Source organism: Cibotium barometz, chromosome 59, assembly GCF_041138505.1.
Source record: "Cibotium barometz isolate CiBa-2024 chromosome 59, ASM4113850v1, whole genome shotgun sequence".
Taxonomy (NCBI): domain Eukaryota; kingdom Viridiplantae; phylum Streptophyta; class Polypodiopsida; order Cyatheales; family Cibotiaceae; genus Cibotium; species Cibotium barometz.
Window position 1 is genome coordinate 13,372,371 of NC_141104.1, and position 14,034 is coordinate 13,386,404.

A 14,034-nucleotide genomic window follows, 5' to 3' on the forward strand; every position below is an offset into this window, starting at 1 on the left:
AACCATAGATCCCACCTAATTCATGATGTGTCACTTAGTCATGAGGGTCATCGTGCACTGAGTAGCTACTCCGTTGAAAATCGGATTGCTTCAACGATGCATTGGGCAACGTCTTCGTAGCAGACATTTCCAGAAAAAAAGGCAGTTCCAGTGAACACCAGCCATTCATGACCTGACATCTGTGCGGGCCGCCAGTTGAAAGCTTACCAAAGTTACATCACTGAAATTTCGCAGGCTGGGTTGCATCGAACACTTCTTCTAGCTCTCCTAGAAACAAAACCTCCTTGTCATGCTGGCACATCTAGTGGTATGTGCGCCTCACCACCGCCATAGCATACCTTTAGCTTATCCATGGAAAGCCTAGTGGCCATTGCTGCAGCAGCCAATGCTTCGATATCTTGTTGTGGCTGCCTCTCAATTCCTTTCCCAGGCCTCGCTAAGGCTTCTTGTGCTACGCACCAAGGCTTGCCGTGTGCTGTGTGCCAAGGCTAACGGCCCCACCAGTGCTTGCCTTAGTAGCATGAGCGCCTATCTTGCTGTGCCCACCTTATAGCTTATCCTCTTCCACACACAGGCAGATAGACACATAGAGAAAAAACAAGAGCTCAAAAAAATAATCCATTGAAAAAACAAGATAAGATAAAGCTTCTCTCTTCCTGAGCTCAATTATGCCCACGGGAAGAAGCGATACGCACGGGAAGAAGTGAGAGAGGACTACGCTCACTCTGATACTAGTGTTACATCACCATAATTGCCGCCATAGCCTAGGAAGGGCAAGAGCTCATGGTCACCACCCAAACATAGAGAAATGTGGATAAGTATCCACATTGCCGGCTCATATAGTGGCCTTCTTGCCCACACTAGCTCAGTTGCCCACGGTCTTCCATCCCGGGTGCCTTACCTCTAACCCTCGGACACACTCGTCACATGCACTCTGACATGTGGACTCCATGTCCGGTTGAGCTCCTCCGCCGCTATGGGTGACTCACACATGCTGTTTTATAGGTTACATGATAGTGCAAATAGCATAGAGTGCCATTATTGTGGCAAACTAGGACACATAGCAAAGGACTGCATTAAAAAGCAGAATGACATTAAAAGTGGAAAGTTGCAACAAGGCAACTATGCATCATCTAGTAAAGAGGGTAGTGATGACAAAAGTGAGCAGTTGTTTGTGATGCAGTATACATGCTCAGTTCCACAACAAGAAATGAGTAAGGATCTAAAGATATGTGGATTCTGGGGCCTCTAACCACATGACCATTCATGGTGAATGGTTTAGAGATATGCAAAAAATGGAAAAACTAAGTTATGTAGAAACAAGTGATGATACTACACATCCAATTGCACATGTTGGTAAAGTTCCATTGTCTATATAGGATGGCAAAATAAAGTACTTGGTAGATATACGTCATGTTTCAAATATTACAAAGACCCTAGTTTCTCTTGGACAGATCATTGAGCAAGGTCTGCAAGCGACGTTTAATACTCAAGGATATTTTGTGGAAGACTTCAAAAATCAATATCGCTTGGTTGCAAAGGCCATTAGATGTTATACATTCATATGTATGGGGACCGACCAAGATTGCAACAAGTTGCAGGTATTCTGTTATGTTCATTGTTTGATGATCACACTAGGAAAGTGTGGGTTTATTTCTTGAAGAAGAAAAGTGAGATGTTTGCTCACTTTCAGAGATTTAAAATCTTGGTCGAGAAGAAAAAAGGCATACAAATAAAATGCCTGAGATCAGATGGTGGAGAAGAGTATTTCTCAAATGAGTTCAGTGATTTCTTATGAAAGTAGGGAACCAAGAGACATTTTATATGCAGGCAAAATCCACAATAAAATGGTGTTGCAAAAAGAAAAAATAGGCACACTGTAGAAGTGGCACAGGCCTTGATGTCATAACAAAATATGCCACATTATTTTTGGACAAAAGCAGTAGCAATTGCTATGTACATTATGAACAGGACACCCACTACACCTGTTCATGGTATGATGCCTAAACAGAAGTTTATAGACATAAAACCGGATGTGTCTCACTTGAAAGTGTTTGGGTGTATTGTATATGTGTGTTAGAATTGTACATTCGATGTTCTGGGGCTTTACCATTTATCTAGTATTTTACTAGATTTTTCTCCTTTTTATTTATCCAGGGTCGGCAAGCCCTAGAAGCAGTCAGCCAGTTTCCTCTTGCACTATATAAGGACTTTCCCATTATTCACTCTTTAATCCATTTCCCTTACACATAGTTCAACACTCAATTGCTAGCTTCCATTGTAAAGCTTTACTACTATGATATAAAAGGTGATCTTGTCCAACTCTCTCAATCTCCTTTGCACTCTCTCATATGTTTACCGTTTATGCTTTCGCCTGTGCTTTCTCCTTCATGGTATCATATGCTTAGGTCTAGGTTTCTTCAAACCCTGCAAATCTATCGACTCTACAAAGGTAAGTCGGCTAGTTTACCTGGATGTGTTTTCTTCTACAGAGGCAAAAGGTGGAGTTACGGCTGTGTTTTCTACACCAGCATCTGTTTTTGGTGAGTTCTTTGCATTTGGTGCTGCCAGACAAGTGGCTCTACATTGTCTTCTTCCTCCATGAGTTCCTGCCCTTCTGATAGGAGGTTCCCGGTGGATCTTGGACTGTTTCTTAGCAGACTATGGAGGCCTTAAGGCTTAAGGGGGATGCCCCTTCTGCGTTTAATGTTATAATGGGAAATAATGCAAAGGTTAGATGTCTGGGAGTGGTGAAGAGGTTGCAGGTGACTATTCTTGGACAGAAGGCTAAGCTGGATGTTCATTTCATGCCAATAAAGGACATAAGCTTATCCATTGATTTTGGGGAGGCCATGGATGATAGCAATGAGAGTAGGACAAGATTGGTGGAGAGGGCACCTTATTGTATCTCATGTTGCACAACTGACACCCCCCTTACTTGAGTATAAGAATAAATAAATAGATTTGGAAACTGATGCAACATTGTTAGGTACTCTTTCTTCTCAACCACTACTAAATCCTTGGCAATCATTTTTCTGTAAGACTTCTTCTTTATCTGAATGCTCTTCAACCCTAAGCTTCCACCTTCTCCCCTTCCTCTGTACACAGTTGTATAAAGACATGCACATGAGATCAGTATTTGGCTCCAGATTGAACTTCCTCCTCATCATCCTCTGAGCTATCCTCTTTTGTTTCTGATTCCTTAGTGAAACTGGTTTCTTCATCCTCATCTTCATCTTTCGTGCAAAGACTAAGAAGACTCGGAGTTTTGCAGCACAGAAAGTAGGTATTGAGAGAAGAGGTGAATAAGCTCTTGAAAGTAGGATTCATTTTCCCAGCTCACAATTCTAAGTGGGCTTCTCTAGTTGTGATTACTCCCAATAAGAATGGAAAGTGGAGAGTCTATGTAGACTTTAAGCCTTTAAATGTTGTGACCAAAAGGTACCATTATCCACTGCTTTTCCAAGATGAAATATTAGATAGTGTAGCTGGGTATGAGAGGTATAGTTTCTATGATGGATATTTTGGTTACTTTTAAATTTCAATTGCCCCAAAGAATCAAAGGAAAACTACCTTCATTACACCATGGTAGTGTTTTGCATATAGAGTAATGCCCTTTGGGCTTACAAATGCACCTGCTACTTTCCAAAGATTTATGAACCTGGTGTTTGAGCCCTTTTTGGGGTCTTTCCCAGAGTGTTTATTGATGATTTATGTATCTATAGTGGCAGATTGGTCCACTCGGAGAAGTTGATGATGGCATTGAAGAGGTTGGATAATCTGGGTGGATAGTTGAACCTTAACAAGTGTCATTTGTCTTAGGCCAAGGTCACCCTGGTTGGAAATGTGGTTTCTGAGAATGGAATTGAGGCAGATCCTACAAAGGTAGAAGATTTGGTCTTATTGGAGTCACCTTAGAATGTGAAGCAACTAATGACATTCACACATAAGGTAAGATACCACGCTAGGTTCATTTACCTTCTATCTCAAGCTTTATACCCACTGCAACAAGCATCCCAAAAAGATCCCTTTGTGTGGTAAGACAAGGAAGAGGAAGCTTTTCTGTAGGTTAACAAAATTATGAGCACACTGCCAGTTGTTATGCCCCTAGACTATAGTAAGTTCTTTGTAAATCCTAGTGTGGGAGAAGATGCCATAGGTGTAGTACTGTTACAACAAGGAAGGGAGCATTCCTATATGAGGCCAATATATTCTATTAGCAAAACAAAGACAGATGGGGAAAGGACGTATTTGGAAGTAGAGCTTGTGATGGTGACCGTGGTGTTTGCCTTAAGAAAGTTCAAGACTTATTGACTTCTGAAACATTTCACTATACTAACCCACTACTCTTTACTTCCCCATTTAATTCAGCCTAACCTTCCATCCAAGAGACTGTCTAAATGGTTGGTTGAGCTGCAAGAGTTTAAATTCACTTGCATAGTGGAGGATAGCATAAGAGCCACATTGGTAGATATTTTAACATACCGAAAAAACCCTTTGGTATTGAGAGAGGAGATAGAGCTAAAGAAGAAAGTGCCCAGGTGGAAAGAGCCTGGAGTAGATTTGTCCAATGCTTTTACTCTATTTTTTGATGGATCTTTTAAGAGAAGCTCAGGGGTAGCCAATGCAGGTGTGGTTTTGTTGAATCCATAAGGTACAGTAGTCTGTCACAATAAGGGATTAAAGTGCAAGTGCTGACCAACAGTGAAGCTGAGTATGCCACTTTAGAGTATGGGCTTCAACAGTGTCTTAAGAGAGGGATTAGCCAACTAATCATCAAAGGAGATAGCTCATTAGTCATCATCAAACAACTTTAAACTATTTGGAAGGCCAAGAATCCCAATTTGAAGGTGTGGTACTTTCAAATAACAAGAATGCTACATAGATTTCAAGAGGCCAAGATTCAACATGTAAAGAGAGAAATGTAAAGAGAAAACAAAACTAGGCTACAGATACATTAGCCAAAGGGGGGTTAGGCAAGGATTTGGATGCATATTCCATGACTGTAACCCATCCTAGTTATGTTGGAAGAAGGGAGAGTTGACAAGAGGTTGAAGAGTTTTTGCACACAGGTCTGGTGCCTTCAAGTTTGTCTAGGAAACAGATATACGGTGTCAGGTGTTTTTCTGAGAGGTGTTTTGGGCTCGTGTATATATGAATGCATGGCGTGTGTGAAGAGGTTGGCTTGGAATGCGTTGGCAGGTATTCAGTGTGGACGGTTTGGTTTTGGGCTTGTTGCAGGCCTGTCCAGAGTAAGGTCAGCTGTGCAGGTGGTTCGATGGCTCTGAATATGTATGCGTCCCTTAAAATGGAGTGGGCACTGAAGGTTGCAATTTAAGAATACATGGAAGCATGGGCAATTTATAGTAAGGGATTAGTGTTGCCTTGGGAATTTGGTGTGAAATGGAAAGCGAAAGAGTGATATGGCCATTTTCTAGGCCTTACAAAAAATAATAAATAATGATCCACGTGGCCGCCAATGTGAAAGGCCACATGGTTGCTTGTTTGATTGCCAAGTAGCCGCCAGCGAGGAGCTCTAGAAGATGTGAGAAGACGAGGAAGTGAGTGCCGCCGAGTAGAAGAGGAGAAGGACGCCTTTTAGCTAGTGGACGGCCTTAGAGTTACAGGTGGTCGTGTGGCTAGGCGCAGCCGGGTGATACTGCAGGGACAGGATGGATAGCAGGTAGCGGGCGCAGCCACACAGGCAACAAAGTGAGGAGGCCCCCCTTGGTGACTGAGTGGTGACTGCTGGTGTAGCGACTTGGAGCTGACTGGAGATGCCGATGTGATTGAGACGGGCGGTGACTGGAGCAGCTGGACGGGCTGGCAAAGAGTAAAACAAGCGTAGCTACAGGCGCAAAGGGTCCGCCAGGGGTTCGTGTGGGTTGTAATTGAAGCTGGTGAAAAGCTGGCGAGCGTCAAATGCTGATGGCTGGTGCGGGTAGCGAGGACAGAGCTGACATTGAGAGTAGCTACTGGTGACTCTTGAGGTGATGGCCGTCTGCTGAGGGGAGAGCAGGGACCAGAGGGAGGCTGCCTTGAAGTGGGTGGCCTGGCTACCAGCGCAAGAGGAAGGGTGCTGAAGTCAGACAAAGACAAGTGGAAGGCGACAGACAGAGGGCCGCCGTGTGGGAGCTAGCTTGGCACAGGCTGAAGGCCTTGTAGATGGTTGGTTTTGTGAGTTAAAGGTGACAAGCTCGCAGGTGATCTACGAGGGCTGGTGTGGGCTGCGTAGGTGAAGCCGGAAGTGGGAGCACAGGTAGGTGCTAGAGACAGGGCTATGGACAAGTGATCGTGTAGAGGCTGGTGGGGCTGATAGCACGCCAAAGAGAAGGGGTTCAAAGGGCAGATAAGCTGCTTGGGTTTGTTGTGAGGCTGACAAAGGATCAGCACAGAGACAGAGAGTGAGAGAGAGATGATGGTGTAGCTGCTGCTGACGACACATACAAAAGTGATGGGTTGCAGAGAGAGTTGAGGGTTAGCTGGTGGGGCGCCCTCTGAAGAGTGAAGTGGCCGGGTTCTTTCTGGTGTGATTGGTACAGCAGGCAGGCAAGAAGTTCGCGGTGATTGAGGATGTGGTGTATCCTCGGCAGTGCAGGTCGGAGTGTTGATGTGTTCGTGTGGCTGGATGGCTTGGTCGTCAGACGCAAGGTTGAATCCCAGAGGTGGTGTGGCCATGGTGGAATTCCCTTGGCAATAAATCCAGGTCTGAGTGTTTGTATGGTGTGTGAGTAAGGTTTCTGTGTCGAGAGAAGCTTGTATGAAATGTTTTGAGTGGGAATATATTGCTGGGTGTTTGCTTTGTCTATGGTGCCCCTATTTTGTGCTATCTTTATGGCGTGGGTGGTGTGGTGAAGTGAGAGAAGTGTTCCAGCCGGTGGCTGGTGGTGCCCCCGTTCGTGTTGTTGTTTCCAAGTTTGGGAGGTGAAGGGCTATAGAGGCAGGTTCTTTTTCTTTTTTTCCACCTCACATTCTTCTGGTGCCCCCACACTGAGGATAGCTATGGTGTTGTTCTTTGCCTAGAAGGGCGTATGTTCCACTGAGGAGAGCTCAGGGATTGTTATAGGTTGTCATGATGTGGTCTTATCCGGAATTTCATGGTAGGAAGGATGAGGATGTGTGTGACTTTTTGGAGCAAATGGAGTTGGCATGCATTAGCAATCATGTGACAGATGAAGAGCAGGTTTGGAAGCTGATAAAGATTTTTTTGAAGGGAGATGCCCGAAGCTGGCTTAAGGATTTTGAAGTACAGGATGCTGGTGTTTTGACCTTAGACAGGTTGAAAGAAGGTCTTTTTCAGCATGCGGAGGATCCTAGTGTGCTTTGGCAGGAGTTGAGCATCTTGAAGCAGGTCCATGGGTGGATGATTTTGTGAAGGTATTTACATGTTTGTGGGGTAAGTGGTGTATGACATTGAAGCAAGAAGTTCCTCCTATGTTTCTGAAGAAGAGCTTGTTTATTCATGGTTTGCTACCCCATTTGAAGATCAGGGTTGAGTTGAAGAATCCCAAGTCATTTGATGATGCAGTTAGGGTTGCTAGGGAAAAGGAAGGCAAGATTTTGAAGCAGATGGAGATGGGTATTTATCCGTATGAAGGTGTTGTGTCTGTAAGGGATATGCATGTAAAGTTGGTTGAGGTGGATAAGAGTTCTATGCAAAGTTTGATTAGACAGGAATCTCAAAGGACGATATAGGTGCAAAGGGGTATGTTCTATGTGCCTTTTGATTTTTTCCCAAAGTCTTTGAAGCAGGTGAAGATAGATGAGAAGCAGGTGAAGGAGCAAAAGCAAGATAAGGAGTTGCCAGTGGATTTTTCTTTGGATTTGGACGTCGTGGCTGTTCATGATAGTGATTTGGAAGGCTCTGTTGAAGATCATTTGCATTCGGATCTAGATGATATGCATGCACATGGAAGTAAAGGGGATGATGCACTCGGATTTGGATGATATGCATGCACATGGAAGTAAAGGGGATGATGCCTTGGGATTGGTTGATGATAAGAAGAGGAACTGGATACAGGATGCTTTGAGGATGGTTCTTTGCTAGATTCTACAAGGGAGGAGGATGGGGTAGAGACTTGTGATGAAGTGAACATGGTTTGTGATGCGGATGTGGAGAGTATGGAGGAAGATCCTATTATTATGGATTTTCTTGGATAGCTTGATGGTGATATGGTACCTGCGATGAATGAAGTGGATGTTTTTCCATTAGATGCATTATATGCTGGGGAGTCTTTGAACGATGATACCAGGGGGGTTGGCAACACTCAAGAAGTTATGCATGTAGATTTGGCTGATGAAGAGCGTTGTAATGAGAGTAGTGTGTTTGAGGATGATATATGGGAAGTTGCTAGCCTTGATGAACAGGAGCCAGAGATGGACATGGATGCAGATATGGTCGAGAGTGTGACTAAGGCTTCTTTGCGTGTTGCTGAAGGCAAAGTCCATGGAGGACAAGGATTCTGAACCAGTTGAGCTGTATGGTTGTGAAGAGATGCCTGTTTTACAAGAGCTGGAAGTGTTTGTGGAGGACACTGTTGCTGGAAAACATCTGGATTTTGGTGTGCAAAAAGGTGGAACCTGGCCTTCACAGGTATTGATGAATGGGATGCTAGATGCTGCAATGCCACAGGTTTTGAAGACGAGGAGGTTTGTTGTGGGTGAAGTGGACGTGAATGATTTTGTGATACATATGGTTGACGTTTGGTATGCAGTGAGACAGCCATGGTTTTTCACAGATATTGGGGAATGGGATGGTGAGTTGCTGTTCCCTTTTGATCCTGGTGGATAGCTATTGGACTTATGCTTTTGTTGCTGAGCATGAATGCTCTAGCAGATGGGGGGGTTGGCAAAGTATGTCAGGTGTTTTTCTGAGAGGTGTTTTGGGCTCGTGTATATATGAATGCATGGCGTGTGTGAAGAGGTTGGCTTGGAATGCGTTGGTAGGTGTTCAATGTGGACGGTTTGGTTTTGGGCTTGTTGTTGTAGGCCTGTCCGGAGTAAGGTCAGCTGTGCAGGTGGTTCGATGGCTCTGAATGTGTATGCATCCCTTAAAATGGAGTGGGCACTGAAGGTTGCAATTTAAGAATACATGGAAGCATGGGTAATTTATAGTAAAGGATTAGTGTTGCCTTGGGCATTTGGTGTGAAATGGAAAGCGAAAGAGTGATATGGCCATTTTTTAGGCCTTACAAAAAATAATAAATAATGATCCACATGGCCGCCAATGTGAAAGGTCACATGGTTGCTTGTTTGATTGCCAAGTAGCTGCCAGCGAGGAGCTCCAGAAGATGTGAGAAGACGGGGAAGTGAGTGCTGCCGAGTAGAAGAGGAGAAGGACGCCTTTTGAGCTGGTGGATGGCCTCAGAGTTACAGGTGGTTGTGTGGCTAGGCGCAGCCGGGTGATACTGCAGGGACAGGGTGGATAGCAGGTAGCGGGTGCAGCCACAGGCAACAAAGTGAGGAGGCCCCCCTTGGTGACTGAGTGGTGACTGCTGGTGTAGCGACTTGGAGCTGATTGGAGACGCCGATGTGATTGAGACGGGCGGTGAGACTGGAGCAGCCGACAGGCTGGCGAAGAGCAAAACAAGCGTAGCTGCAGGCACAAAGGGTCTGCCAGGGATTCGTGTGGGTTGTAATTGAAGCTGGTGAAAAGCTGGCGGGCGTCAAAAGCTGATGGCTGGTGCGGGTAGCGAGGACAGAGCCGACGTTGAGAGTAGCTGCTGGTTGATGACTCTTGAGGTGATGGCCGTCTGCTGAGGGGAGAGCAGAGGCGTGGTGAGGGACCAAAGGGAGGCTGCCTTGAAGTGGGTGGCCTGGCTGCCAGCGCAAGAGGAAGGGTGTTGAAGTCAGACAACGACAAGTGGAAGGCGACAGACAGAGGGCCGCTCGTGTGGGAGCTAGCATGGCACAGGCTGAAGGCCTTGTAGATGGCTGGTTTTGTGAGTTAAAGGTGACAAGCTGGCAGGTGGTCTACGAGGGCTGGTGTGGGTCGCGTAGGTGAAGCTAGAAGTGGTCTACGAGGGCTGGTGTGGGCCGCGTAGGTGAAGCTGGAAGTGGGAGCACATGTAGGTGCTGGAGACAGGGCTGTGGACAAGTGATCGTGCAGAGGCTGGTGGGGTTGATAGCACATCAAAGAGAAGGGGTTCAAAGGGCAGATAAGCTGCTTGGGTTTGTTGTGCAGTTGACAGAGGATCAGTACAGAGAAAGAGAGTGAGAGAGAGATGATGGTGTAGCTACTGCTGACGACACATACAGAAGTGATGGGCTGCAGAGAGAGTTGAGGGTTAGCTGGTGGGGCGCCCTCTGAAGAGTTAAGTGGCCGGGTTCTTTCTGGTGTGATTGGTACAGCAGGCAGGCGAGAGGTTCGCGGTGATTGAGGATGTGGTGTATCCTCGACAGTGCAGGTCGGAGTGTTGATGTGTTCGTGGCTGGATGGCTTGCTTGTCAGATGCAAGGTTGAATCCCAGAGGTGGTGTGGCCATGGTGGAATTCCCTTGGCAGTAAATCCAGGCCTGAGTGTTTGTATGGTGTGTGAGTAAGGCTTGTGTGTCGGGAGAAGCTTGTATGAAATGTTTTGACTGGGAATATATTGCTGGGTGTTTGCTTTGTCTATGGTGCCCCTGTTTTGTGCTGTCTTTCTCAATCACATCGGTGGTGTGGTGAAGTGAGAGAAGTGTTCCAGTCGGTGGGGCTGGTGGTGCCCCCGTTCGTGTTGTTGTTTCCAAGTTTGGGAGGTGAAGGGCTATAGAGGTAGGTTCTTTTCCTTTTTTTTCCGCCTCACAACGGTTTCATAAGGAAGGAGAAGGGGAAAAGGAGAAAAACAAGGTGAGTTTCTTTAACCCTAACCCTAATGCATAAATGATTGAAATCTTGTGGTTTATTAAATCCTAACCCTAGCTTCTACGTAGAAAGCCTAATAGAGAGCTCTATATCAAAGCTCTCTATTGGCACTTCTATGTAAAAGCTAGGGTTAGGGTAATGTAAAAAGAGAGTAGAAAGAGAAAGGGAAGAGAGGGGAAGAAAAAGAAAAGCTCACATAGAGAGCATGGTTGAAGATTTCCCTAGGAAATCTTGAGGGAAAAGAAGAAAGGAATGAAGCTTTCCATGAAAGCTTAAGAGAAAAAAAGAAAGGAATGAAGCATACGAGAGGGAGAGAAGCACATACCTTGGAGAGGGAGAGAGCTTTGATGGAGGGAGAGGTGGAAGTACTTGGGTGGGAGGAAGAGCTACTCCCAACGTCGTCCTAGCCATGTGCAACAAAGGGGGTAGGTAGAAAAGAATCATGGCACGGCGATGTTTAGGTGAGAATATAAGTTTACAAGTCGCTGAGTAGAAAAATTTTGCTACTAATTGGGCAATGATATTTCGCTGCTGTAAACACTACATATCAGCGAAACCTTGGGCCACTCTCCACCTAGAAATTCTAGATAGCACGTCTTTTTATGCTAATATAAACTCACTTTTGGTCTAATTTTTGATGTTTAACAGTGATCAAGGGCTTGATGTTTAACAGTGATCAAGGGCTTGATGTTGGTTCCGAAGCATGGTTGAGAGAAAAGATATGATGTATGTGTGCTCAAGCAAGGGCCAATATATATGACAACATCGTATAACAATTGAGCATATCTGTATATATGGGCTTCATAAGGCATTGGCACAACCGAGTGTAGATGATGACATGGAGAGGAGAACCATAAAAGAGTGTTACACACAAAATGCCACACTTCCATATTATGTTGTAGGCTTCTCAAGAAGATTCTTCCCCCTCAAAATCTTTTGCCAAAATCACGAGATGGGTCTCGTAAATTACTCTCTATGCTAGGTATAGATTATACAAAAATACATGTATGTCCCAATGATTGCATGCTATTTAGAGGGGTTAATAAAGATGCAGTACAATGTCTACAATATGGAGAGAGCTGATATAGAGATGATTTGCAAGGATTCTATGCATAGTTTATTTTTCCAATAGCTATAACTATTGGTTGTGGAGACAAGAAGGTGAGAGAGGCCATTTACAAAATGGGAAGCTTGGTGAGGTATGAATCTTCTCTTGAATTCACTATCTAAGTTATATTTAATATTTGGTATTCTCATGCAATCACAAGTTATGTATAATAAATAGAACACAAGTTATGTATAATAAATAGAACACATGATTGTTATGTATGTAGGTACATATCCTTAAAGGAGATAGATCATACATCCATTGAGATGGCTTGTCTCAATGTTATTGAAGTAGTGTGTATGATCAAGAAAAACTTTCCTATAATAATTCTCACTAGCCAATTACATCTTATGGTGCATTTGGTTGATGAAATGGCACTTTGCAGTGGTGTTCATGTTTGATGGATGTCTTTTTCTTGAAAGGTTCATGAAAACCTTAAAGGACTTTGTGAGACAAAGATCAAGGCCAAAAGTAAGTATGGCAAAGGGATGGTTGATGAAAGCGTCTCTTGTGTATATCTCAAAACATCTCTCTCGCATAGATCCTTCCATGCCACCATTGTGGGGTGGTTGCAGGATCAGGGTGCCCAGGTTTGTCCACTCATGAACCCTGTAAATAGTAAAAAACAGGCATTTGTTTACCTTTAGTGGCTAATCTCTCCTAGCTAACTTAGGAATCTCTTTTCAAGTTCTTTTGTTGGAACATCACATGTAAAGTTTGGAATATAGTTACATAATCCGATTACGCATTAGATAGTCAAAAGTCCTCATTTTCTTAGGTACAAAGTCAATGTGTACACCCTTTCCTAAATTTGGACTGATTTCATAAAATGCTAATATCTTTTACATATAAACTCATATGAGATTCCCACTTTGGACCTTAGATCTTGACATAATATAGAGCTTAACATGATTTGAGAAAATTCTAAGATCTTTGTCTATTTTCTTTATATATTTCAAAGTCTTTAAAGTGTTAAAATACTCAATCTTGTACATCAAAAGAGTGGTAGAAAGTGAGACATTAGTAGAATGTGGTGGTTAGTCAAAATTACAAATCCAATGTTTGTATTTTTAAGTATCCCTTTTCTAAAATTCTTTCAGGCTACAGAAGGCCTGCAAATATTAATAACCTAATTATAGTAAAATTACATTCTTGATGTAAATCATCTAAAACCTATAAGGACTAGTGTAATTGTAATGGTGCATCTATGGAAAAATAAATTGGATCACTCTAAGTATGGAAAGATCAAATTTTTATCACTGCATCATATTTTTTTATTAATTTGATTAATTAGACTAATTTATATTAATTTAAGTTATATTGGGTTAATTTGAGTGCATGTGTATTTTCTATTAGTTTCTTGATATCATTTGAAGTACATTGCCCCCCCAAATTTTCTCTCCAAGCATTGTCCCACTCCAGCATAAACTAGACAAAACTGGACACCTTGATCTTTCAACAATCCTGACATGGAGCAATGAGGAGGAGACTCACTAATCACTAATGTGCCCCACAAGGAAAAGGAAGGCAACGAAGATTGGATGAAGTATTATGCCAAAAGGTGAATACATTGTGCATTCTAAATAGTCCCATTATGGAGAAGAGGATTGGAAGATACAAGGATGCAATCAATAAATGAAAGAATGAGAGAAGATCTTTCAGAAGAGCAAATAGACGCTTGCCATTCCCATCCGGCTTAGAACCTCTCCCAAATGTGATCAATATAGAATGGCTTCGTAAGTCAATATCGATGGCATCAAAAAATGGAGAGAGAAGATAATGAGAATGCACGAGGATGTGACCCTCAAGTAAGTATATTCTTCATCTCTATCTCATGCTTCAATTGTTATATACCTTGTTTAATGCACTATACTAAATATCATGCTTTTGTTTAATGTTAGTACAAACTAAATAATCCAATATGGTCAAAAGGAAGGCACTTTTGCACAAAGCATGTGGATTCTAAAAGAAACACATTTGATTGTGGTGCAATGTCAACTTTTAAGCAAGAAAGTTGAGCTAGTAGACATGATACCAATGTCATAAAGGACCATCTTAAATTGTGGAACTATTCAAGATATTTT